Source organism: Ornithodoros turicata, chromosome 2 (genome assembly GCF_037126465.1).
Source record: "Ornithodoros turicata isolate Travis chromosome 2, ASM3712646v1, whole genome shotgun sequence".
NCBI lineage: Eukaryota > Metazoa > Arthropoda > Arachnida > Ixodida > Argasidae > Ornithodoros > Ornithodoros turicata.
In genome coordinates, this window is record NC_088202.1 from 127,105,616 (window position 1) to 127,132,297 (window position 26,682).

General features: G+C 45.1%; 1 protein-coding gene and 1 long non-coding RNA gene across 3 annotated transcripts in view; one reads left to right on the forward strand and one right to left on the reverse strand.

Annotated features, from left to right (window-relative positions):
* Positions 1-26,682, reverse strand: part of LOC135386084 (nephrin-like) — a 288,664-nt gene that overhangs the window by 129,279 nt on the left and 132,703 nt on the right. The gene's annotated exons all lie outside the window — the stretch shown is intronic.
* LOC135386085 (uncharacterized) overlaps positions 1,928-26,682 on the forward strand; it is a 354,177-nt gene continuing 329,422 nt past the window's right edge. The window contains exon 1 of the long non-coding RNA XR_010420591.1: positions 1,928-1,982. This is a non-coding gene — a long non-coding RNA (uncharacterized LOC135386085). The remainder of the gene's footprint in view (positions 1,983-26,682) is intronic.

Consider the following 26,682-nt stretch of genomic DNA (forward strand, 5'->3'; position numbering starts at 1 on the left):
GAAAAGGAAGGAAGAGCCTCTTCCTGACGAACAGGCTTTCTTCTCGCCTTCATCAAGTACTCCACCTCTCGATCTGAAATCAATAGGGGGACGAGCAGAGGGGGCGGTCTTCAGTGAGAAAATAACACAACGCAGGTCGAGAATAGGAAACAAGTTTCAGCGGGATTAGGCCCTATATACCTCCATCGTGGACACTCTGATAGACGGTGGGCGCGAGGCGAAGTGTGTGTTTGTGTGTGCGTGTATTACCGGAGGCGATGAGAGTACACCTTCTATAAGCGGTATAGAAGGAAAAGTATAGCCTCTGCTTTGCGGTGTCGCTCTGGATATACCCATAAGTACTCCAACGGAGTACTCTATACGAGGCTTAAGATTAGAGTACAAGTTCGTACTGATGGGGTAGCCGCAGTAGTAGTACATGCGCAAACACATGTACGTACGCGGCTTGTATCGACCGGTGATGAGACCGAACGTCTGCTGCTATACGACTGGCAGCATTCGCGCCATACATTCGATGACATATGTCCGCATTTGGTGTTCCGTAATGTCACACCTAATGTGGATAAGACTCAAAAGTGCAGGCTAACTGGTGAAACTTGTCTCGGGGTTACTTTTCGTCATGTACACTGTTGTCACGTATTCCCAGAAGCTATTTTCTGTCTGAATATTCCTCCTTTGCCGTGAAACTGAGATTGCAGACTTAGGTCGGCGCAAATAACAACGTTTTACGCATATCTAATAGAATTGGTGCTGGAAGTTATAGACCCTTATCGATATCAACGGTGCGCAACATGCACATGTATATGTAATACGATATGTAATAAATTGAATGTAAACCATCCGCGGCCAATAGCACATGGGAGAACGACAAATAAAGCTGGTTACTGTGTAGAAGGTGCGTCATTAAAAACTGACCAGAATTTTTATAAAAAAAGCTATGAGAGCAGCATAGATGTTGTTTTTGCAGTTGAGTTCTACGGCCAGGCGGACATCATCTGGAAGAGAGTATGTAACCAACAGATGACTAATTACGTGAAATTCATTAATTTTTTGATTAGGGAATTTCGGGCAAAAGCGAGATAGCAGATTGAGAGACTATCCTCGTTGAACACCTTTCCACGTTTAAAAAATCCTGAAACATGCACGTGCGCTAAAATATCCATCCCCGAATTTCAGTACGCAAATGCTCCAAAACCGGAACCGCGGCGATCGGGAACGTGGGGAGTACAGCGCTCATTTCACGTCAGAGGGCCACGTGATTTGGAGCGGTGGAGATAATTGGAGTGAGTGCTGCTCAGCTGGGCAGATAAGCCGCTCTCCGGCCCAGATAAGCCGCCGTTGGCGTGGGTGATGCGCTCCTCAGGCGCGTTGTTTCGGTTTTGGCTCATTTGCATACTGAAATTCGGGTATGGATATTTTAGCGCACGTGCGTGTTTCAGGATTTTTTTTTAAACGTGGAAAGGTGTTCAATAAGGATAGTCTCTTAATCCGCTATCTCGCTTTTGCCCGAAATTCCCTAATTAAAAAATTACTTAATCAATTTCAGGTAATTAGTCATCGGGTAGTCACATACTCTCTTCGAGAGGATGTCCGCCTGGCCGTAGAACTCAACTGCAAAAACATCTATGCTGCTCTCACAGCCTTTTTATAAAAATTCTGGTCAGTTTTTAATGACGCACCCTGTGTAGGGGAGAGCTGACTCAGTGTCACTGAGGCGAAAGGGTAAGACGTGGACAAAATTCAGCCCATGTCGTGACGCTGAATTCGTCGTGTTGCTGTCTGTATGTTGACCGCTTATACCATCAACAGACCAATTAGTTTGCGATACGTTCCCCTACTACTACTACTACTGCCTGCGGCCCTGTTATTTTATTTATTTTTTTCTCCTGGATCATGGCGCACATGATGTATCTTTTTTGTGTGTTATAGGGTGTGAGCACGCAGTTGACCACCCGCCTACATGAAGACGTGCAAGTCAGAAAGTAGGTACCCAATAATTTCATTCCACACTACATTCACTTACAAAAGGGTGTTAAGGAACGGTGGTGAGTGAAAATGAATTTACTAAAGAATGAGGAATAATTCAAGCCTTGAAGAATATCATAAAGCCGAGACAGAAGACTTGAAATATCTCTTAAAAGGAATATACAAAATAGTAGCTACTAGCAGCAAAGGGCGGTGTATCTTGCACGCTGGTTCTAAAGTAGCATACGAGATAATGGCCGTCGCGTGGCTGGATCCAGCTGGCTGTTGCACCCATGTATACAGGCTTAAACTACTTTGCCTCTTCACTCCCGAACGCTGCCTTTACATACTTCACTGTTGATCTTTCTCAGCATGATATTCATCTTTATGCCTGTTTGTTGGCATTACTCACAAGATGTGGCAAGGTTCAAGAGACCGTTCTCTCATTATGGCACCAGCAGGTTGCGAGCGCTGTCGTGCAGACTCTATGTTCTGCAATCGGCTTTACTCACTCCTACAAGGCAGCGTAAGGACTACGAGTTGCCATAGCCATACTGATTCTGATTGCAAAAGATGAAGGCACATGAAGAATTCGTCTCTGAAATCGCTCCATTGAAGTCTGCTCTGGACCTCTTGGACAATATAACCTTAGATATAGTCAAGGTGCTTGGTGTATCGGAACCCAAAAAGAGAGATGCGGCGTTATCAGCGCTTGCCAACTTATAGTGAGCAGTGATATGAAATCTGTACTTTAGGACCGCATTCAAGGCATGTGTCGTCAAGTTCCCCGTCCCTGTTAGTTTTCGCAATTCATTTCAGTTCTAGGGGATGTAGCTCCGCATGTGCATGTACAGTTCGGTGACCGGGAGGGCTGATGTTTTTCTATTTTCATCTTTTCATTTTTCTTTTTCCTTTCATTTAGGGGATCTTTGTGGGAGTAGCAGTATTCGTCAGGTGACGAATACCTTCCTTTTTTTTTCTATAATCAAACTCAAACTCAACTCTCTGGAATCGCATTTCGCATCAACAATCGTCATAACATGAAAGAACTGATGTTCTGAGGCATGAGTTGACGCACCCTGGAAGTCGCTGAGAAGGCGTGTTAGCTTAGCTCAATTGGTAGAGCCCTGGACCGGCAATCCAGAAGATGTGGGTTCGAGTCCTGCAGCTAGCTGACCTTTTCAGCGACTTTCATCTTTCTTCGTTTAATCGTCGTAACATTTGTTACAACGCAGCTAAAGACGCGAGATCGCTTCTGGCAGCACATCTGGTGACACGGAAAGGCCATTGGCAATCGCTTACATCAGGGAAAAAGAATTATCCGCGTGTTACGAGATTGACCCAAACGTCCATTAAAACCGCAATATTCCTAAGTAACGCTCCGTGTTCTTCTGCATGCGCTCGTGACCAAGCAAACACTTGTCCAGTCGTTCCACTTGCGCAAAAGAAAACCAGAAAAGGAAGTAAAGAGACACGCAGTGGCCAAACCCCTCGCCCTATCGGGGGAATAAGTGCTTAAGCCGTTTCATTACACGAGGAATCGTCTCATAAAAACGCACTGAGTGAAGAATAATGACGCTTACAGGATCACCGCAGCTCTCAGAAATGTCATACGAGTTTACGGCCCTCGACTGGGTTTGCGCCGAAGGCCCGGCGATTGACATGCCATAATTCTTCTTTCCGGCTTAATCCGGATTGGTGTAACAGTACACGCATTCCACGCTCGCATTAGTATAGCAGCACGCATATCCAGGCGAAGCAGAGACGGAGCACATCCATAAAGCTGCACCCCAGCGAAGGCACGGGCGGCCATTATGAGATAATGCGGGGCGTTAAGAGGACCGGGCAACAATTTTTGCGAGTGTCACCGCTCGCCGAGCGCTACTAATGTGGGTTCCGGTCGTGGTTCATATTTGCACAAAAGGAGGAGAATGGAAGTTCCGTGTTCCAAATACATGTTTACAAGCGACGTAAGAGCTGTGGGCGATAAAGCTAATACCGCAAACGGACATGTGTGTTATACGCTGGCCTCAGGGAAAGGTATTGGTAGGTTTAGTACAGAAATAATGACAAAAATGAAACACGTTTTAAATGCGTGAATTGCCTTCCAACAAGCAAGGACGCCCACGCAGGCTTTATACTAGCCAGAAGGGCAAAAATACCCGCAAATAAAGGTATTAGACTAGCAGCGTGACACAATATTTCCGCACTAATCAGGAGGCTACATGTAAGAACACAGTTTGGAGAGTAGCGTGTAGCAGGTAGCTGAAGAAACGCATGTAGCGCAAAGTGCGCCATTGTTCGATGTGGCGAGTAAATTGGAGGGGACTAATGTGCACCGAGTCGTGGTTACAATGTTTGTGGCCCACCGGGAGGGACGAACGATGCCCGTACAGGCACTCGTTGCGAAACGTTGACGCTGAGGTCTGAACGCCGCCCCTCTCTCGATTTCAGAAGTACGTACTATGTGTACATATGGGCACCCGTAGATATGTAGTAAATGTGTGAATGCGTGCATGTTGCTATGTTTATGGTTCATCCGTTTGCTTTGCAGTTAGCTCAATTTCTGAAGGTGGAAGCGCTTAAGAACGGCTCGCATGTTTGTCGTTTACCTCAGATAGTGTTTACTTTTTTAATTGTCGTTAACTTGTATAGCTAGCAAGGAAGACTGAACTCTGAAAAAGAAAAAAAGAAGAAAAGAACAAGAGTGAATAAGTGAGTACGGAAAACAAAACAGAACCATTTTGCTAACGACTGTATAGTATCCCCCAGATGTAGTGTGTGTTGAATAGAGGCCGTGTTGAAGAATGTCGAAGAACCAACCCCACATATCTCCTTTGAAATTAAACTCGCTCGGCTTTTTTTTTTTTTTCAAGACAAAGAAACCTCGCTTGTTTCGTGCTCATCAGGAGGTGTACTTCGCTGAAAGGGAATTCTGTTCTTACTGACAGTTCGACCCGATGCTGTATAGCAAGTGCGAGCTCGGCTGAGCTGATTCTCCCACTATAAATGATTAAGCCGTACAAGCAAAAGCGACTGGGATATCGTAAGATATCACAATTATTCTTTCCTTTTTCTCCTTTTCCGTTTCGAGTAAACATATCCCGAGTTCGACCCTTACCGCGCACGTACCATGGCTAGGCGGGCTTTAGCCTGGTTTTCAGCGATCTTCCCCCCACCCCCGTTTTTTTTTCGTCTCTCGAGACAGAGTAAGGTTCGCCAAGCCGGAACGATTTCGTTGCAAGTGCTTACTCCTGTAGTTGCATAATCAAGGTAGCGGCGGAAGCTTTTCTCGCTAAAGCTTTCGTGTCTAATCTGGTCTTTCAATAAGAAATAGACTGTGGTGGTGGAAGAATGTTTATTTATTTATTATTTACGTACTTGCAAATACTGTACTGGGAACGGCGTTGCCGTCCAAGCCGGTGAGGGTTCTAACGAGTGAAGCATAATCTAATGATCCGCTCAAATGCACTGAGATCCGGAGTCGGACATAGTCGGCATGCAGGGCCAATTGGGAATAGAAACGCTGTGTTACTGAAAGTGACTCCGCATGTTCTTTGTTCACTGTATACAGCATTCAAAGAAGTTGCGTGAGATCTGAATTATAAGATGTGATATCTAAACCTTCTAAATACACTACTGCGGAAAACTGCCGCAGACGTGTTTAGCCGACATAAGAATTATTTTGCTGTGTTTATAAAAGTTTGTCACAGTTCGAACGCTTCTGTTACATGTTGGGGGTAAGTCATTTCTTCTTTTCCGTTGTGTGACGCAGTGTCGATTCCGGAGGGACAGGTAACGATCTTTGTGACACCCTAAAACTTACAGGCCGAATAATCTTACGTGAGCCACAATAAACTGGGATGGGGGGGGATATGTTTATTAAAAAAGAAAAGGAGAACGGGGTATCGTACCGTACCAATGTTAGGACGGTTTCGTCAGGTGTTGAAGAAGGCACTCTGCGAGACGTCAAAATTTGTGGTCTTCGGCCTACATTGTCGACTCAGCTTAGGTACTATTCTTATCTGTACCACCTTGCTCTTGCGCACCTCATTCCACGGCCCCGAACGGATGGTTACGTTGAGAATTTCCCGAATGCCGGTAATTACCAAATTCAGCCCACTTAACGGAAACTTTTGTAATGACATTTCTCTCCGCAAGTGCAAGGCCAAAGGCTCATCATTCGGCAAGCGCGTGTGTGCTCAAAAGTCCTTAGCTTTTCTCTTCAAACGCATTCGTCGTCGGCCCCCTCCGTCGGCCGCGTATGTAAATACGTCGGCCTTACGTCGGCCTCTTCCTCTTTCTCCCCCGTTATTTACCGCTATTTACATACTAGGATATATCTGTAAGGGCCGTTATACCAAATTCGGTTCAAAACGGTTTCGGTGTGCACACTTTCGGGAAGAACAATGTAAGATATCAAAACTTGCTTTCATTGCGCTGGAAGAACTAGTATTCATAGCTCGACTGATGACGACACGTTGAATGATGTATTTCGAAGGACAGAGAAAGCGGGTGTTAACGGCTGCGAGCACAGAAGACTGGAAGTTGTACTGATGGTGTATCTTTGTTTGGGAAGCCAAACAAAGTATGTCATCGGAGTTGAAAGCGAAACGCAGTCAATGCGCGTAGCCTCCAAAATCTGTGAGAGAAGACGTCATGAGAAATAACAGGTACAAGTTCATGCATGAAACTCTGTCACGTGATAAGCACATCAAAGCGCTCGCAATGAACGGCACTGGCCCGGCGAAATATTTGCCGGAAACTGCCATCCGCCGGTTTAGGGAAACGGAAGTTTGACTGAATAGTGGATGAAAATATTCCTGCAGGCTCCATGTTTATCGTGCAACCATTAGTTCGCAGGTTGTAAACGTCATTAAGCATTTCGCTTGTGCATCACGCAACCGTTACCCACGCTGCGTCACGTATCAGTAGGGTTCCGCGCTTTCGATTTTAATCGAAAAATACCGAAAAACACACGCCGGGTAAATTTTCCCCTCATTCGGTTTTAATCAACAAAACACCGGATACTGGGGGACATTCCAGGAACGATGACAGAGATAAATTGCTCCACATACCCAGCGAGTTGTTGATGCAGATCAGAAACCCATACAGAAATACGATGGTTGTGAAACATGTCCGTTTACTTTTTCGTTAGCCGCAAAAACGACACCGCAGCGAACAACGCCACGTTGAATGAGCTTCGCGCGGAAATCATATTGTGATTTCTATTCGCCGATAACTGTCGGGTAAACCACGTACACGCCAGGAAAAACATCGAAAAACGCCGATTTCGCGAAAATCAATAAACACCGAAAAACATACGCCGAATGCGAACGCCGAATTTTTTTTTTCTCGCAAAAGGCTAGCTTTCCCTCTGTGCCTCGCTAATCATGAATTCCTCTGCGCGAGCGTTCCTGTCTCTTGCTATTCCATTCCGTTTGAAGTGGCACAACTATAACAGAACTATTCCGCAGCATCACCTCCACTCCCATTTGATAGTTAGAATTCACGGCGTCGAGGCGATAATCAGCGTTCGTTCATCGGATACTTTTGCAATAGAACGCCAGGAATCTGTTGAAGGTAACGCGAGATAAAACGACCACAGCATCAAAGGCAATAGTTTCTTCACTCGTCTCGTCACAGAAACAATTATGCAAATGGCGGAATTGCCTCAAAGTCCTCCTGTCAGTGAGGAGCGAAGCAACATAACGAAGGAAACTTTCCTCACCACAGATTTTTTTCCTTCCTTTTTTCCCCCCTCCGGGAACGCTTGTCCTCTGTGTAAGATGTACACTGCATGCCAAGCTGCGGTAGAGTCATTGATTATTTGACACAGGAACAAGGGCAACTTGCCAGTTCAAAGTTATGTTCTCACTTTATTACGCATTGACACTATCACACGTAGACTGTTGTTTTCTTGTATTGGGGGCAGCCGTTAAGAGTGCTTTTGATGATATTCTTGTGGTTCAAAACAGTTCCTCCGTCTGGTGAAGGGTCTACCATATTATAATCGTACAACTACAGGACCCTTTAATAAGGATAATCGCGTTTCCGTTAACCACGGTGGTGGTGGTGGTGTGTGTGTGGGGGGCTGAGAGGGTGACATCCATATTTGCAGCTTTTCTGGTTTTTTTTTTTTTTGCCTTTCTTGCAGGAAATTTGGGAAGGTGTTGCAATCTTTTGGGGTGGCCGTAAGGTGTGTGCCGGGGGGGGGGGGGGATCCCTGCGCTAAACAACGCTCGTCTAGACCAAAACGTTACCCCCCACCCCACCTGCTCCTCTACGCTACACATCGGGGGGGGGGGATATGTTTAATGTTAACAAAGAAGAAGAGGAATGAGGGAAAGGTCAGCCAGACAGGGTGTCGGCTTGCTATTCCCCAAGAAAAAAGAGTACCCAGGCGGGCACAGCCCGGTTCACAGGGCGACCAGTAGGTCGGTTTCAGCGAGGTAACGGAGGAGCAGTCTGGTGACTACGCACTGTCGGGCGCGCTGCACGGGGCCGAGTAAGGTCCGCAGCGTGAGGTGCATGCCAAGGTGTGTGAGCTGTTGTTCAAGTGCGGCTCTGGCTGAGGAGTAAAGGCGGCAGTGCAGGAGGAGGTGGGTAGTGTCCGCCACCACACTACATTCAAATTTATTTATTTATTTTAATGAATGCTAAATGATGCAAATGCTAATGAATGCAAATGAACGCTAAACATAGCCACCAACCGTCCAGATCCTTTCGAATACATTGCAGCAGGGCTGAAGGAATAAGCTCCAAAAGAGTGGTAAAGTTCACAAGGCCTCGTGTGATCCCAGATATCTTTGCGCCAGAAAATTGCAAATCAAACTCAAACAACGCCTCGTGATCGGCTTTCTTGCAAAGCGTCGAGTATGAGCCGCAAATGCTGCGAAATAACCAACGTGCAACGCGCGAGATTTCGAAAACATCTAGATCCCGGTGAGTATGGATACACGATAGGCAAATGAGAATAAATTCGGCAATTTTCCTGGGCGAAACGGTTTCCGGCACTGGAGATACATCTTGATCCGCGCAGCGGCGAAAAATCTCATGATATCGTGCATACGTCCCAATTCAGAGTGACGAAATAGCTTATAGAGCCAGTCGCGAATGTCTCCCGTCAGCATATAAATATCTATTCGCATAAGCATCATCACGAGAGCGTGTCGAGCCGTCGAAGCGAGAAAAAGCAACGCACCGAAACCCACGATTCTGATACCACTCTCGGCGCCACATCGAAGTAACTGTCGTCGCTCGAGAGGCGTCGATGCTCACATATATTACCTGCGCTTCTTACGTCGTACCTATTTTTCGATGGACTTCTAACACCCACACAGAACATACCAGAAAGGAAAATAAACGTGCAGGCGACGAAAAATTGAGTCCGCATCAAGAATGTAAATACATGGAGGCGGATGATCAAGCCGTTCTGACAGATCGATGAATAAATGAGAAAAGCGCAGAGAGGCAGCGTTCGTGTCGTGTTCTCCGCTCTGCCCAAGGCTGAAAATCTTTCTGTCGTGCCGCTGATTTCGTGTTTGGCTTTTGCGCGACATCTTTGCGTTTCTCTTCGGGACTCTCTCGATTCGACGTCCCCCTTCGTTGACTTATGTGATGACAGGGGTACAATCAATAAGCTTCAGGATCTGCGTTCAAGAACCAAGACAATTTTGCCGCAAGCTTTAACCGTACATGTCTGATTTTTCGCGACTTCGAGGGGGTGGGGGTGGGGAGTTAACGCTGACTTCTGAGGAAGACACGATGTTCCGATTTGTTCATTTTTGAAAGTATACCGCTCAGATAATTTGTCAAAATACCTAAGGTAACATCCCATTTTCCAGGAAGTGCCCTTCTGTATTTACTTGTCAAATGTTTCAAGTGACGATCAATGCGATGAGTGATGATCACGCGTGATGTGAATTTCTTACGACGCTGTAAATGTTCAGATTACAGTAGATGAAAAAAAACTGTTCTGAGTCTGAGTAACTGTTGTTGTTCTTCAAGCTGCTGAAGAACAACACTTTTGTATAAAACGCGATGTTATAATTTCCTCGGTCACTGAAGAGGCTTCAAACGGATTAAATATGGCGGTCATCGAAAAAGCCAGACAGCCTTCAGATGACGCACCCTGGAAGTCGCTGAGAAGGCATGTTAGCTTAGCTCAATTGGTGGAGCCCTGGACCGGCAATCCAGAAGATGAGGGTTCGACTCCTACAGCTGGCTAACGTTTTCAGTGACTTTCATCTTTCAGCGATCTACCGTTCATCGAGAGGTGTGTGGTTCGACTCCCGCCGCTGCATGGATTTTTCGACGACCGCCATATTTAATCCGTTTGACGCCTCTTCAATGAGAGAAGAAATTATTCTGACGTATTGTATTCAAAAGTGTGTCTTTTTACACCTTTCGAACGAGTTTTTCTTCCCCCTTTTTCCCTTCCCCCTTTTTTCCCTTCCCCCTTTGGTTAAAATTGTGTTTCAGAAGCAAGCCGTGCGCCGCAGTGGTCAGCGTGTCCCGGGTTTGAGCACTATACGTTGCATATGTTATGAAACTCACAGTGCGTCCTTCGTTTACACATCGAACATTCTATTTTCGACCCCCGACAGATATCCCCGTCGTATTCTTCTCTGCGTCTCTTTATGTACCTACATGAACTGTCACCTAGTGTAATAGTTTTGCTGTTTGGTTAGTTGGTAGACAGTTTGAAAATAGATGGACACATTACTAACAGCGATTTAACCGTTTAAATTGAGCGTTAAGGCGGTTAGGCGACGACAGTAAGAATCCTATCTTTAATTATAGAACTTCCATAGAGCCCCGTCGTAGATTCCTGTTCTAATCACGTGTCCGCAGCACGTTGCAGGCACATCACGAATCTTCGCGCCATCTCGTCTTCGTTATTTCCTTCGTGACATTCAGAACCACTTTCGCAACATATTTTGGGAGCAAGGCTTGCGCAAATGGCATGGTTGCCAAAGTACTGCCACGCTGAGACACGACAGCGCCATCAACGCCAAAAGAAATGCAAATTGAACGAACAAAATAAATAAAGTGCGTCCCACACGACATAAATGAAAAGAAAGATAAACAAAACATCCCTCAGCAACACCTAGGCGAAGTGACAACCTGCATGTGCTGTGTCTCCGTTGTTGTCAGTACCGCTGCTTCCAGTCCATTTGTGACACCTGTCACCGGATTACTTGCGTCCGAAGGGAAGACCAATGTGGAAGGAATCTGCGCCATTTCTTTTCCCTCGCTTTCGGCTCTCCTTTCTCCATTGCGTACACGCGTTCCTTCGACTCATCACCATTTTTTACCATCTCCCGTCCAGCGTTGCTGCTTACGAACCACAACTCTTCCATGCCACTCGCGTGAGCACCACTAAAGCCTCCAGTGCAAGAAAAGGCGTACTAACGCCGAACAGTTAACGCCTCTCAGAGGGCCTTCTCCTTCTCTGCACCGCCTTATCCCCTCGTTTTGGCTCGTAATACTGGTTTTATTAGAATTTTTACGAGCCGATCGCGTCACGCCGAAGATTGATGACGTACTCGGATTCCTGCACTGCCGACATCGAACGGGGCTCGATCGACAATTTTGGCTCGGATCGGTTCGTGAAGCGTCGCCGAGATGCCATATTAAAACAGCCGCCCTTCGCAGGTGAACCTTACCGTGTAATTCTTCCTTTTCTGACTTTTTGAGTGAATGATTTTTAGGTTTAAGGGATGTCGTGTAAGTGTACGAAGGCGAAAGAGGAGCGATGCGGTAATACGCTATACCTGTTATGCATGGAGGTTTAGTGGGGGGCCTAAAAGGAACCCATTTATGAAGGCGTGGTCCGCGAGATATGCCATGAAATGAGGTTTGCAAGGAAGATCCGTGTTGGTTACGGCGTAGAGGTAGGTTAAATAATGTCTGGCTACGAAAGGGCATGCGGTCTTTGCTACAACAGGGGGGAATATGTTTATTATATAACAAAAATTAAGAGGGAAATGTTAGCCACCGCTATGGCGGCTTGCTATTCCCAGGAAGGAAAAAAAAAAATAAAACAGGGTATTTCGCATAGCACGCCGAAACATTGTCATTTTTTTTAAATCAGCTGCAAATCACAAGCTCCCTAGCGTCGCGTGGCCGTATTTGACGTGCTTCTTGTATAGGTCGAGAACAAAGGAGGAAAAGCAGGCGGCGCAAAAAGAGTGCAAGCTCCAGCATTGGCTATTATACTAAGTCCTTGAGATAGCTCGAGATGCAATAAATAAAGGTAATTTCAGGGGGCAATATAGAGGGAGGATATGTCACCGCATACGTTACATTCTTTGTAGACATCGCGCACGTAACTACCAAAATAGTACCCGCAACCATAACCCCCGAGTCACCGGTGCAACCGCCGTACCACGAAACTGTACGGCAGCGAGTCCGTCTGGCAGCCGTTTTCTTATTCAGCAACGGCACGCTCTGCTGCGAACAGCATCTTCGTTCCGTTTTCGACGATGCACTAAACCGTTATACGCAACAACCCACGGCCACAAGCAGGAGACGCGAAGATAAATATAGTTAGGTACTTCAAAGCAAACACGGTCTCACAACAACAACAACAACTATACGACGCAAGAAACGAAAAAGCCGAATGCTTTTACGCTAATGTACGAACATTCAGAATATGGATTACCCCCCGGAAACTCGCCGTCTGTGCGCCGTGTGCGGGTTTTTGTCTCGGCGTGTCGGGCATTCTGTTTGGTTGCACGGTTTTCCTTTTTGAACGCGTTCCCGCATAATGCCGTTCCGTCGTCATCGCCTTCTCCCCTCTTCCCTCGTTCCCTTCCTGTGAGCAGCACTTCACGCCATACAACGTACATACCGCTCTTTCGGGAGTATCGCGACTTGTATTTCTAGCTTCCCCAGCTTCTTTCGTAATCCTAGAAGCCCGCGAAATGATGTATTTTCACGCCCTACCCTGGAGTCACTGAAGAAGAATATGCGTTCGGGTGCATTAAGCCTTACAAGGCGGATGTGTGAGCCTGTAGGAGACGCAGTATTATTCTGACGGACTCATCTGTTTCGAGCTGGAATTCTGGGGAATGCCGTATAGTTGGAGCGTATCTTTGTGACTCGGTCTCGTTCTGCGCATTAAGTTCCATTAAAGGTATACGATATTTGCCACGAAACCTCTTCATCGCCGGAGAAGACATATATACGCACATATGCTGGCCTTACTGCATTTCTCACTGCTGCTAGCATGTAGAAGCAGGTATGAAAACAGAACAGAATCAAAATTTTGGCAAAATGGTGTTGAGTTTGATTATAGAAAAAAAAAAAAAAAACGGAAGAAAAATGGTGTCTTCAACGACATATTGCGCGATTGCTTCAGAGAAGCCCTCGGTACACTATCGACGTGGCCAACACGTGCAAGGAGAGTAATAAATCAGGATTAACGACGGAAGAAACACATCATGTGGCAGCCTCAGTGAGCGAATGCTTCTGAGGAACAATAATTCTATCGAGACACAATCGGCACATGACCTTGTCAGGGGATGATGGAAGAGGTTTGGCGTCCTAGACACTGCACCATTGACGACTTACCTAGAAAGAGGGAAAAATACGACATAACTAACGGAGTTCGCACTTCGAAGTTTGCAAGATTCGACCGAGCACGAAGTGTTCTATAAAAACGCAAGGCATTCGCAAAGTGTGGCTACCTAGAATGACAGATATTGAATGACAGGTTATTTGTTTATTTATTCGTTCATACTGCAGACCCAGTTGTGGGTCCTAGCAGGTGTGGACATCCTTATGAATTCATGAACAAAAAACATTATAATCTTGAATGACGACAGCTTCCTCAGGCAACCTGTTCCAACCCCCCGCTGTGCGTTGCAAAAATGAAAACTTGTGAGCGTTGACTTTTTGACAACTGTACTTCTAGTGACATCGCATGATTCAGTTTCCTGAATCCCGTAGCTCGTCGAGTTAAAAAATTTACAATGTCACATTCAAGTTTGTGATGAAGAAGCAAATGCAAACGTTTTAGCCTTGCCCTTCCACGACGCACAGCGAGGGTCTCAAGGTCACACATACACAACAAATCATTAATAGAAACAGTCCTTCTGTAATCAGAAGAGATAAAGCGAACGGCAATTCGCTGTATCTCTCTCTAACGCCTGCAATATCATTATTATTATACGCATCCCAAACCTGTGAGGCGTATTCCAGTATCGGCCTAACATATGTTTTATACGCAACAAGCTTAACCTCATATGAGGCAGACCGGGGCTTATTGGGCTCAGTGTGCAAATATGGGTAAGTTAGTGGGAGTTCATAGGTCACTAAAACAGTACACAGAACAAACCGGACAAAGCTGGATGTCAGTGAGACACTCAGTCTTTTTATTACACGTAAACTGCGAAATATTGAGACAATCGGGTTGTTGTTCGGACATTGTTCGGACAAGTCCTATGGATGATATGAATAAGGAGGTGGGTCTTTCTTGTCGATGTTAATGCGCACAAAAGAGCATGAGGCTAAACACAATGCCCAAATGGCAAGAAACTATATACACAGGAAAGTTTCTCCAGTAAAGAAAATTTTGCCGGACATGGGAAATTTTCGAACTTCCAGTTCCGAAATCAGCAAAGTAGAGTCTCGAGATCGACAAGCCTTACTAGATTGTGAAGATGGTTCAGAGTACAGTGACGTTGACCACACGTGACGTATACCTGACGTTACAGTGACGTATAGTGAAAGTCTTCCTGACATCTCTTAGGATACCTTCTATGTTACACACCATGAGTTCACGAAGCTGATCAAATGTATCCAAGATGGTACGGTCACCGAGGTAACCGGATCTGGGTTGGCAGATTTCTTTCTGTGCCATTCTAATGAAGGAAAAAAAATGTATGCAACACGCCCTTGGAGATTGGACAATTTGACAGGGAACATTACAAGCTACACCAGCGCTCTAGATAGCACAGTACTGCACGAACGGCGAAGAACATGGATCGATGGGCTCAGCTGTGCGTTCAGGAGAAAGGAGGACGTTGTCCGTATTTAATTTGAGGGGAAATAATCTCTAACATGTGCTATATTTGATTTGCAATGCATCCTTATCAGCGCCATTCTAGGTGAAATAAACAAACAAGGACAAGCACTAGATTTATGTGAATCACCCGGTATGGTGTGTGTGGGGGGGATATGTTTATTATATAAAAAAATAGGGGGAAAGATTAGCCTGCGCTACGGCGGCTTGCTATTCCCAGGAAAGAAAGGGAAAAAAAGGAAAAGAAAGACAAACCAAAAGATAAACAACCCGGTATGGATCCAGAATATACGCTATGGCGTATGGGACGCCCCACAACCTTCTTACATGTGAACACCATCAACAACAACAACAACATAAATTAATGATGATGAATGGGGAAATTCGCCACATGAGGTGCGGGAAGCACCATCAGAGTATATAACCACGGCTGGACATTTTTTTCGGTTTGGTTTGGGTTCAGGTTCAGGCATATTGGTCCGGTTCGGGTTCAGCTCCGCAGCAGCGCAAAATATCGAGTTTTGCGCTCCAAAGCAGCATCTCGCAAAGTGAATTTTGAGCAGATTGAAAGTGAATTTATCAAAGTGAATTTTGTTGTTTACGCTGCTGAAAAAAAAAGTATAGGTTATAGGTAACAAAATCACAGTCAGGTTACAGCAGAGGTCGCGAAATGTAAACGCCGAATCGTACCGACAGCCCACACAACGCAACAATAAATAAATAAAATAAATAATAGGCTCCTGCGAAAAATCTCGATTCTGCAAAACAGTACTTCCACACGGACGACCACTTCAGCAGATATCAGAAACCCCCGTCCAATTTAAATCTCAGACGTACGCACAAAATTGCCCCCATTCATTACAGAACGTAAAAAAAAAAAAAAAAGCTCTAGAGAGAGAGACAGGATGAGAAAGATCGAGACCGAAATTCTGAACTGAATTCTTCTCACACGCGCAACTTTCATTTTCTTGATGCTTCAGTATTCCTCCATAGAAAATCCAAGTCTGAATCGATACAAAAGCCGTCCACAGGCCGCGACAGCTGGCAGGATTTGAATTTCACTTTTCCAAAGTTCTCCATTTCCTCATCGACCTTTTTCAAGCTTCTCGACACCCTTTCACGTCTCCCGTTCCTTTGTGAAGCAAAAAAATAGAAGATAAAATCAATAATCAGACTGTCTACACAGGAGGCCCCACATTCACTTACATGCGAGTCGTCATCCGTGCTGTACCAGCGTTGCAATTAGAAACGTGTTGCCGTACAAGCGGATTTCGTGCTGGCGGAACTTTGTTGGTACAGCGTTTTGTTGGCGACCAGCCAATAAATAGGCCACATTTGGCAGTATTTAATATCGGCGGACGTGGAACGAACGGTTTTATGGCGTGTAGGAAGCAGGTGGCGCGTAGCACTGTCGTATTGATTGTTCTCCGTGCTGTGTTTGTAGTAGGCACGAGAAGACCAGCATTGTGCGTGTTGTTCGCCCGTGTTGAGGCCTTCCGGTGCAATTAGGGACACAAATGTTACGCTTCTAATTAGGGGATAGCATGAAAGAAACCAGCGCGACAGTTTTTGAATAACTTCCATGGGAACATCTGTATTTGGCCTATGCATGCTGCGGCAGAGCACGGTTTAGAGAATTGCAAAGTTATTGCGGCGGTATCGGCAGCTGTTTAAAAAAAGACTATATCGGAAGTTGGAAGCAGTATGGTGTGCAACGTAGTGATTACTCGAAGACACGAGCTTATGTTGCAACTTGAGGAAACCGCTACCTACCTAAAGACAACAACAGGGACGTTTCCGCGGAACAGTGTTCATGATATGGCTGCTTTTTTAAAAAACTAAGTTATTTGTTCCAACGCGCATGGATAGTTCATATTCGACTACGTTAGCAAGAGCCGACCTCTCTGAGACCACTGTAGTCGTCGACAGTAGTCGAGTATGGTACGACACATTGCCAAGCAACATTGCCAGCAAATCCATCGTTACCACAATAAAACCAATGGAAACGAGACGCAGAAAGAAATGACAAACATTCGTTTTGTGCAGTGACAGGACTATCACGCACCTATTCCTCTCCAGCTACTAGTCATTCGTTAGGCCGCTCGAAAATCTGCGTGTACGCGCTATATTTTCCGAACAACCACGAGTACAGTCCCACTGCATCCTTGAGTAGAGGGTCCCTTTGATACTCCCTCTGTGTCCTTTATCAACGCGCGATCGCGAATAGTCAACCACAAAGTAAAGAAAGGCAGGATGAAAAAGATCGTCTATGATGGGAAATTGTGGTCATTATTATTATTTGCAGTTTAACGGTGAAGGGAGGCTCTAAGAATGTGCTCTTAGCGACACACATGCGATCCTACGGCGCCTGCGCAGACCGGATGTGTGCGTCCCAACTCTGTTATGGTAGTTTTCCATTTGCCTTAAAAGTTATTCGACAGAAAATCTCGCTGAACAGGATACAATCTGACCATTGGAATGACTCCGACGGGTGGTTCGTTCATTCACTCCTACCAAAATGAACTCCTTTCTATGTAACCTATCGAAAGAAAAAAAAAAAAAAAAACATCAGTTAAGATGCACGAACGGGAAAGGAAGGAATCAACATGGTGCAGTCGCCATAAATTGCATCAGGGACATTTTGTAGGTTCACTTCAGGCGAGCAAGGCCAGGACGACGACAGCGTATCGATCTGCGACGGAAGCAGCAATGAATACGTATCCCTTTGTTCTTCCTCCTGCTGCATTCCAATCATTCTGAGGTTATCGAGGGACTGGGATTCCGGGGCTCCTTCTTCGGATGTGTGTTCTCTCTTTTCCTTCGCTGCTACTTAGAAGGACGGCGGCTAAGAATCTTAAGTGGCCTTGCGCCGTAAGGTCAACACAACAGGATTTCGATGCCAGTAGCTGTCTCTAGCCCACAGCTCCGAATGTGCCCAAAATGTCAGAAGCTGAGTTCAAGTGAAGAAGCTTCACTTCACATCTTGGGACTGACTGGATTCCTAGTGTGACCAAGGTTTGGAGTAGCGTCTGAGTTCAGGCGTTCATTCAACCATTCCATCCGTTTAGTTTATTATTATTATTTTTTTTTTTGCTCTTCCTTTCTTTGTACTGCATCGCTTCCTTTATATCCTGTCGTACATGTCCAATCCGCCTTTTCAGAGAGAGCTAGCGCCACCGCAGCGGCTAAAGGCAAAATGGAGTGGTTGTCTATCATGGCGTGAACTAAGACAATGTGCGTGCTGTCTCCGTTTGTCATAAAGGGTTAATTGGACATAATCTGAAGTTCATGGAGCGTCCGGAATGCAACATCGAACCTGAGGGGGTTACTTATCTCTCATGACAGGCTGGAACAGGGTTATTACCGATGTTCTGTGGCCGAGCAGCGAGTAAACATTGGACTTCTTCTTCTGAAATGGGTTCCGTTTACACAGAAACCGAAGAAAGCCAAAGTTCTAACCCCCTTGTTGCACTTTGCTTTGCAACTCCTGAACGAACATGCAACTACCATCTTCATCAAAAAGTCTTCCGCTCGAGACTAACATCTAACTTTTTTCTTTTATAAATCAATCAATCAATCAATCTTCCACTCCATATAGGTTCACGAAATGTTGTCTCTTACCGCCAAAATGTGCATCCCGATGCCATGTGCATACGTGATGGCAGACGACGAATGACAACCAGAGAGTTTTCGCCAAAGTCCCGATAGGATACGCCACAGTCTTGCGCATGCTCCGTTAACATTTTATGAAATGGCGGATTATGAGCTGACGTCAGTGCGCTCCGCATCAGCAGTAGGTCCGACTTCGCAGCGGCATTTCTTGTACTACTTTATTGTGCAATGTCGCATACATACGACGTACATACAGGGTGTCCCAGAAAACGTGTCATTGAATTATAATAAAAAAAAAACTACGCCACCTAGAATCATGCGGTCAACGACATTTCTTTTTACTAGGTTTTTACCAACTCCTGATGTGAATGTCATGTATCGTAACTTTAATTATGTAAATATTTGCGAACTGAACTCGGAAATTTGCCAAGTAAAGGTCACTTTTTTACCCTACCAACATGAAGAGCGTGCCGAATTCACTCAAGTTCATGATAATTGATAGTGATATTCACGAGCTATCCCATCGGGAAAATAGTCGAACATCATGCTTTTCGTAGCACCGAACCATAACGCGCGTCGACTTTTTGAGCGCAATCGCTCGCAGTCCGACGAAAGGAGGTTCCAAACCCAGCCCACAGAGTGATAGTAGAAAAAGTGACAGTTCCTGAACTTGGGAGAGTGAAAGTGCGATCCCAGCGAAAGTCGGACGCGATAAGCTATATCTGTGTTTTCTCTTTCTGCGTTGTAGGTGTGGGCTGAGTTTCCAACCTCCTTTCGTCGGACTGACAAGGATTGCGCTGAAAAATTCGTCGCGCGCTAGCCCCGTAGAGCATGATGTTCGGCTATTTTTTCCGCTGGGATAGCCCCTGAATATCCCTGTCAAGTATCATTAATTTGAGTAAATTGGACACGCTCTTCACATTGGTGGGGTAAAAAAGTGACCTTTACTTGGCAAATTTCCGACTTCAGTTCGCAAAAATTTACATAATTAAAGTTACGTTACACGACATTCATGTCAGGAGGTGGCAAAAACCTAGTAAGAGCAAACTCTGTTGACCGCATGATTCTAGATGGTGTAGTTTTTTTATTATAATTAAATGATACGTTTTCTGGGACACCCTGTATACATACAGGGCGTTGATTTCATCATCTACAGAATTTGTAGTAAAAAACCCTGCAACAGCAGCATAGACGTCGTGTTTGCAGTTGAGTTAAACGGCCAGGCCGACATCCTCACATAGAGAGTATGCAACTATGCAAGAATACTAATTACCTAAAGTTCATTATTTAACTCGTTACTTCGAGAGTTTGCGGCAGAAGCGAGTTAGCAGAATGGGAGACTCGTTCTCGTGAACTCGTTCAAAGCAATCCTATCTTGTAAAAATCCTGAAACGAGCGCGTGCCGTGAAATATTCATAGCTGAATTTCGCTATGCAGATGAGCTGAAACCAAAACACCGCGCCTCACGAGCGCATCACCTTCGCTGACGGATGCCTTATCTGGTTCGGAAAGCCGTTGATAAGGCCAGCAGAGCAGCACCTACTCCGATCACCTCCATCCCTCCAAAGCACGTGGCCCTCTGACGTGGAATGAGCGCTGTGCTCCCTGCGCTCCTGGTCGTCGCGGTTTCGGTTTCAGCTCATTTCTATATCAAAATTCGGCGATGAATATTTCAGCGCACGTGCGCGTTTCAGGACTTTAAAAAAAAAAAATGAATGGCTTTCAACGAGGATTGTCTTCCATTCTGCTATCTCACTTTCGCCCAACATCCCCTAATTAAACAGTTAATCAATTAAGATTAGGTAATTACATCTTGCAGTTACATACTCGTTACATCGGCGGCCTGTTGATGAGAGGTTAGTTGTGAGGTTATTAATGTAGATTAGGAATACCAGGGGACCTAGTACAGAACCTTGTGGGACGCCTGACGCAATATGACTAAGAGAGGAACAGTTGTCGTTAACGAATGTATATTGCCCACGAGAAGACAGGTAGTCCACAAGAGAAGGGTGCCCGAAACCCTTAAGCGAGATACTTTAGCGATTACCTGCTTGGTGCGGAACTTTATGAAAGGCCTTTTTGATATCAAAGAATATTACGTCGGCATGAATCGAGATGATAGGATATGTCGTGAATAAATGATGCTAGGTGGGTAGTACAGGAAAGGCCGCCACGAAAGCCATGTTGAAGCGGAAAGAAGGAACGAGATTCAAGGAAGTCCATTAGATTTGAGAAGATGCCGTGTTTAAGTAGTCTGCATGGGCTATGGGGCGATAGTTAAGTGGGGCACAACTTGGATCCGCCTTAGTGTATTTGTATGACCTTTCCTATCCGCCAGTCGCTGTAGGCACATAACCGTGGAGAGTGATTGGTTGAAAATATCAGTTAGATAATGGCAAGAAGTGTATTTTGTGCTGAATCAACGAGGGATGCCATTGAACGAGACAGAGAACTGAAGCATGTTAGCGAACTCTCTACATGCCTTCCTTAGCTCGGCTGGGTGGCAGACCATTTGATGTCGTTGAGGGGGCCCTTGAACACCCGACCATCAGTTTCACGCCATGCGGGCGTTTGTGCGATTTTGCGCAGACTCCAAGTTGGTGGACACAATCTGTGTGAACAGCTTCTGTGGACAGTGTGTGTGAGTGACTGACTGAGGGTCTTTGTCGCTCATTGGTTTTATTGTAGATAGCCATTTGTGTTTTCCTAAGTGATCTGGAGTAGCCGGCTCTCGTAATGAGTGCCTATTTCTCCATGTTTTTTTTCTTATCAGCTCAACTCAACCCAATTCAAGGGGAGCGAGGTTCGGAATATTTGGAGGCTCGACATCCAAGTACAGGTCCCGACAAAAGTTTACGGAACACGCGACGGATGTATTTTTTCCTCGGTGAGGCACCCTATACCGGCGAGCGGAAATGGACTAGTTTACTCGTTCAGAGGGGTGAGCGAGTGCGCTGGTAGCGACACACCGCGGTAGCTCCGGTATGGCTTGAATGTGCTCGAAAGGTGCTTTGAATTGGTGTCGCTGCCTGCGCACTCCTTCACCCCTCTGAACCAGTGAACAAGCCCGTTTCCGCTTGCCGCTAGGGTGTCGCACAGAGGAAAGAATACATCGGTCGCGTGTTCTATAAAACTTTTGTCGGGACCTGAACATAGATACTTTTGCGCAGGAAAAATCCTACTCATCATCACCATCAACGCCGCAAAAAGCCGTGTTAAACATATCGGAGCACCCATGGGTGGGTGGGTATTATCACCGTCGTTAAGTCTTATTTTGTTCCTGTTGTGTCGACTTGATCAGGCGATTTCTGTGCGCTATGTATAATTATGCTGGGTGTTTAACGAAAAACACCCAGCTGAATAATTCAGAAAAGGCTTACGCTATCGAATACCTTTCTTTTTGGTAAACAGCCCCGGGACATCGGCCAAGAACTGAGCAGTGACCGGCTCATTTGCATACGATCATTAATTAAATAAAAATCCTAACTTTTAAATTTTACTTCGGACGTTTTCAGAACCTCTGCCTAGTATTGTGCCTAGCGGCGCTATATAGCTGCTAGCGTATTCTCTACTTTGAAATTGCTAGCGGAAAAGGTATTTCCGCTACAAATTCGGGCAGCGGCAGACTCCGCTATACAGCTAGTATCAGTAAAATGGAAGAGTCAAACACAGCGGGGAAAAAAGAAGCGAGACACCGACAAAACAATCTTTTTTTTTTGTCTTATTTAGCTATTCAGGCGATCCTCCTTGATATGAACTATACTCTCATAAGTTCTTGTAAGTTGAACCCCACTGAATGTAATCGAAAATGACGCAATTCTCTTGTAGTATATCCATTTGTCTGCGTGCATACGTGTACTTTCAAACTGCGTTTTGCGAAATGTATATAGCATGTAGCAGTCGTCCGTGTCGTGGTTCTTCTGTCCGCGTCTTTTTGCCTTCTACTGCGAAGGTCATGGGCTCTCGAGGCGCGCAGTTTCGCTTACGGCTCATTTGCATTGCAAAATAGACCTATCCGTGTTTACAAAATCCGTGTTTACTACATCTGTCCGTCACACTATCCGTGTTTACTACAAACAAATGACGTCAGATGGTGCAGCAGCGCCGCCAACTTGGTAGACTAGAACTACTATATAAAAAAATCAATGCCGCAAGAAAGCCACGTATAAACGTGTCTTCTCATATTGTTAGATTTTTTTTTTAAAGAACACAAGAAGAGGAACAGTTTCTGTTCGAAATATCGGCGGCTCTCGTCCTGAGGAACTCCCTTCATACATTCTAAGAAATAAGCTTCACCATATAGCACGCTCCTAGCCAACCATAATCCCGAATGACAACGTTCTGGCTCTAGATTTGTTGAAAACGGGAGGCGGAGCCTATTTTCTCGCCATTATGCACGACACAGAAGAGGCTCCGCCTCCGGTTTTCAACCAATCAGAGGCGAGAACGCTGTCATTCGGGATGATGGTTGGCTAGGAGCGTGCTATGTGGTGAAGCTCATTTCTACGAGTGTACTTACTTACCAGTTCGCTGAATTTCTACCCGTCTACACATTCCGAACATGATTACGACAATGACTTTCAGACGGTGCAACTCTTGGGGTGAAGCCTTCTTTTCTTTCCGCGGTGAGCTGGGAACTCGGGAACGAAGACACGAAATCGACTAAAAACATGACCTCATTTGTGTGTACCACTAATACAAAAGAAGCCACCCGAGACCTTCGTGAAGGTATACGGCCTTGTGAAACGGCGGTGTTCTCAACCCGCTGTTTCGGTTTCGATATGTCTACCATCATCATCATCACTTCACGGTGACGTTTTCTTGGGTAGAGGACTATTCGGCGATGGATATTTCAGCGTTCGTTCTCGTTTCATGATTTCTTTTTCTTTCTTTTTTTAATAGAATGGCCTTCAACTAGGATTGTCTTCAATTGTGCTATCACACTTGTGCCCGAAAGCCCCTAAAAAGTTGATGAATTGAATTGAATGGCTATTAGCCACCTACTACTACTGCATACTCACTTACTATTCACATACTACTACATACTCTCTTCGAGAGAATGTCCTCCTGGCCGTAATAGCTCAACTGCAAACTGCTGTCCTACACTTTTTTAAAATAAAATCTGTTGCAGACAAAAAAGAAGAAAAAAACACCTCGTGTCATCCCGCGTGAATATCGACTAAACATACCGCGTAGCGTGTACACAGTGCCAAAAATAAGTTAACCGACTTGCGTAGTAATTCAGTGTACACGTCATACAATATAATAATAATATTGGGGGTTTACGTCGCGAGACAACTGAGATCTACACGTCACACGATTGTATAGTTGCAGAAACAGCGACGTATTCGCTGCACGATGTCCTTGGTATCACAACTATTCCCTTCTTATGCGACCGTTTCGAAACCATGCGCTCACGTGGTATAGTCAACGCCATGTAAAACACGGGGAATCTAAACAAACAAACAAACAAATGAGTTAAAACTGAATGAGTGGACATGAAGAAAAACGCAACTGCTCATGAACAATCAAGTAAGAAAATAAGTATGGGGAAACTATATAGTGATGACAGGAGGCCCCATATAGGTCTTTCTGGTTTCCGTATCACTTAACCGGACATATCCAATAATCGGCATTAGGCTCGCCACTATATCTAGTAAACTGTGAAAGATGTCAGAAAGCTAATGTCAACAAATTCTACGTAAAACGCAGAAATAAGGGGAATGACTCGGGTGCTACAACCTGCGCTGGATGATGACCGTTACAAGAAAAGCCCTTCAAAAATACGCATATTACACCACCTTCTCTCTCGCACGAATCCCCAGGGCTGTCAGAACACGAAAAGCGCCAAAAATTTGCTCCTTTTGTCCTCGATACACTCACCCCCCACTGAACGGAAATTTGGTGACGTCTTTGAATATTCGCGAGATCGCCTGACGAGCTCGAAAATGAGATTTGAGCTTCCATGGCATGCGAAGCAACTTTTCGGCCTTCTTTCATTTCGAGCCCCATCGAGTTTCAGCCCGGGGGTCAGTGTCAGAGGCAACTATTGCATTTTACCCCCTCTGATACGGGCATTACTGCGGGATAGGCGTCTGGGCGGGAACGACGAGAGCGCCCCCTTTTTCGTAAGTGATCTTCCACAAGGAAGAATCAAGACGAAGTATAAAACAAACGTGAAGGGACGCGAGGAAGAAGGGACGACTGGCAATAAATATCAATGCCAGCGTTAAAAGGAAGCATAATTTGATCATCCCGAGAACCAGATGAGCTGCCTTTTAACTAAATTGAAAATTGGAAGGATGGAGGAACCCTCAGATCACTTCGGATCCTTCCTTTCCTTGATGCTTTCTTGGAGGAAGAAAGGCGCTCGCTTTAGGCAAAGTGAATGCGTGTGAAAGAGAAATAAATTAGATCTTCTGTTTCGGCCCAGTCGCGTTCACGCGTTTTTAAATTTTATTTTTAAATCGGTGCGGGTTGAAGTGTTGAAAAGAAGTCACTCGCACGTGTTAGGCCACTGGCCTGCCGGAGAGGGTGAAACGTGTGCAAGACTGTCCAATTTAACCGTTTTTTTGTTTGCCATTTTTTTTCAGCATATTCGTGTGTTCGAACTCATGGCTGAAGTATCGTTGGCTATATGACTGTTTGGTGACTGCAATCGTGCAGTGCATGGATGATGTCAATTTGTGATACGCCAGTCCATGTAACGAATATTAATTCACTACCTCCGAAAGTACTGCCCTTTCATTACTATAACTTCTTGCTCAGTATATCATCATCAGCCAACGTATATACAGGGTGTCCCACCGAAAAAGGGCCAGGGGCTAAAAAAAAAGACGGAGTGCTGGACACAAATGGAACCAATTGTACGTGTTTAGCAGTTGTGTGGTCTATCCAAAAATATTTTTTCATCGCCCCTTGTTAATTAATTAGCGGTAATTAATTTTCTAACTTTTCAATTATAAAAGCTACGAAGTTGTCTCAATGAGAACATCTAATCTCTTCGGTCGCCTGATACCAAAGCCGTTTTCAGAACAAAAATCCGTTCGATAGATCGTTCACAAAAAATTCGTGAAGGAACACAATTTTTTTCTTTATTTTGTTCATTGCGCATCCTCGAAGACGCGTATTTCCTTCATTCCCAATGTGAGAGAGTGAAAGAGCACAGTGCCGCCTCATGCGTCGAAGATGAGTTTTAACTTGCGGAAAAAAAAAACAAAAAGAAATGTATGGGGTGACTCTATCGCAACTGCCCTTATCTTGGGTTGCTATTTCTGTTTTCTTTTAATCTTTTTCCAGGACGCAAGAGGCGAAAGTGTGCTCTTTCGTCGTCTCGTTTTGGGGGTGAAGGAATGACGCGCCTCTAGAGATGCGCAACGAACAAAATAAAGAAAAAAATGGTGTTCCTTCACGAATTTTTTTTGAACGATCTATCGAACGGATTTTTGTTCTGAAAACGGCTTTGGTATCAGGCGACTGAAGAGATCAGATTTTCTCAATGAAACAATTTCGTAGCTTTTATAATTGAAAAGTTAGAAAATTAATTACCGCTAATTACTTAACAAGGAGCGATGAAAAAAATATTTTTGGATAGACCACACAACTGCTAAACACGTACAATTGGTTCCATTTGTGTCCAGCACTCCGTCTTTTTTTTTTAGCCCCTGGCCCTTTTTCGGTGGGACACCCTGTATATATATATATATATATATATATATGTGTGTGTGTGTGTGTGTGTGTGCGTGTGTGTCTGTGTGTGTGTCCGTCTTCGGTATCGCGCTTCTCTGCTGGGGATCATTATACATATAGCATTTTATACAATGAACAAGCTAATGGACTTCACTATTGGATGGAGGCAAAAATAGCTGCAACCACTTATCGTATCGCGTATCCTTGTCAACACAGCGCAAAATCTAGGCTGGCAGTAGAGAGGAGCTCCAACGAAAGAACGATTGCTGTTATGCCTCGGGACAAGCAACTGGTTAGTACAGTCTTCAGAAAAAGCACCACTATAGGGATGAGAAAGTTATCACGGACGTATTGGATTCTCAAGATTCAGCGATGATTGTCCC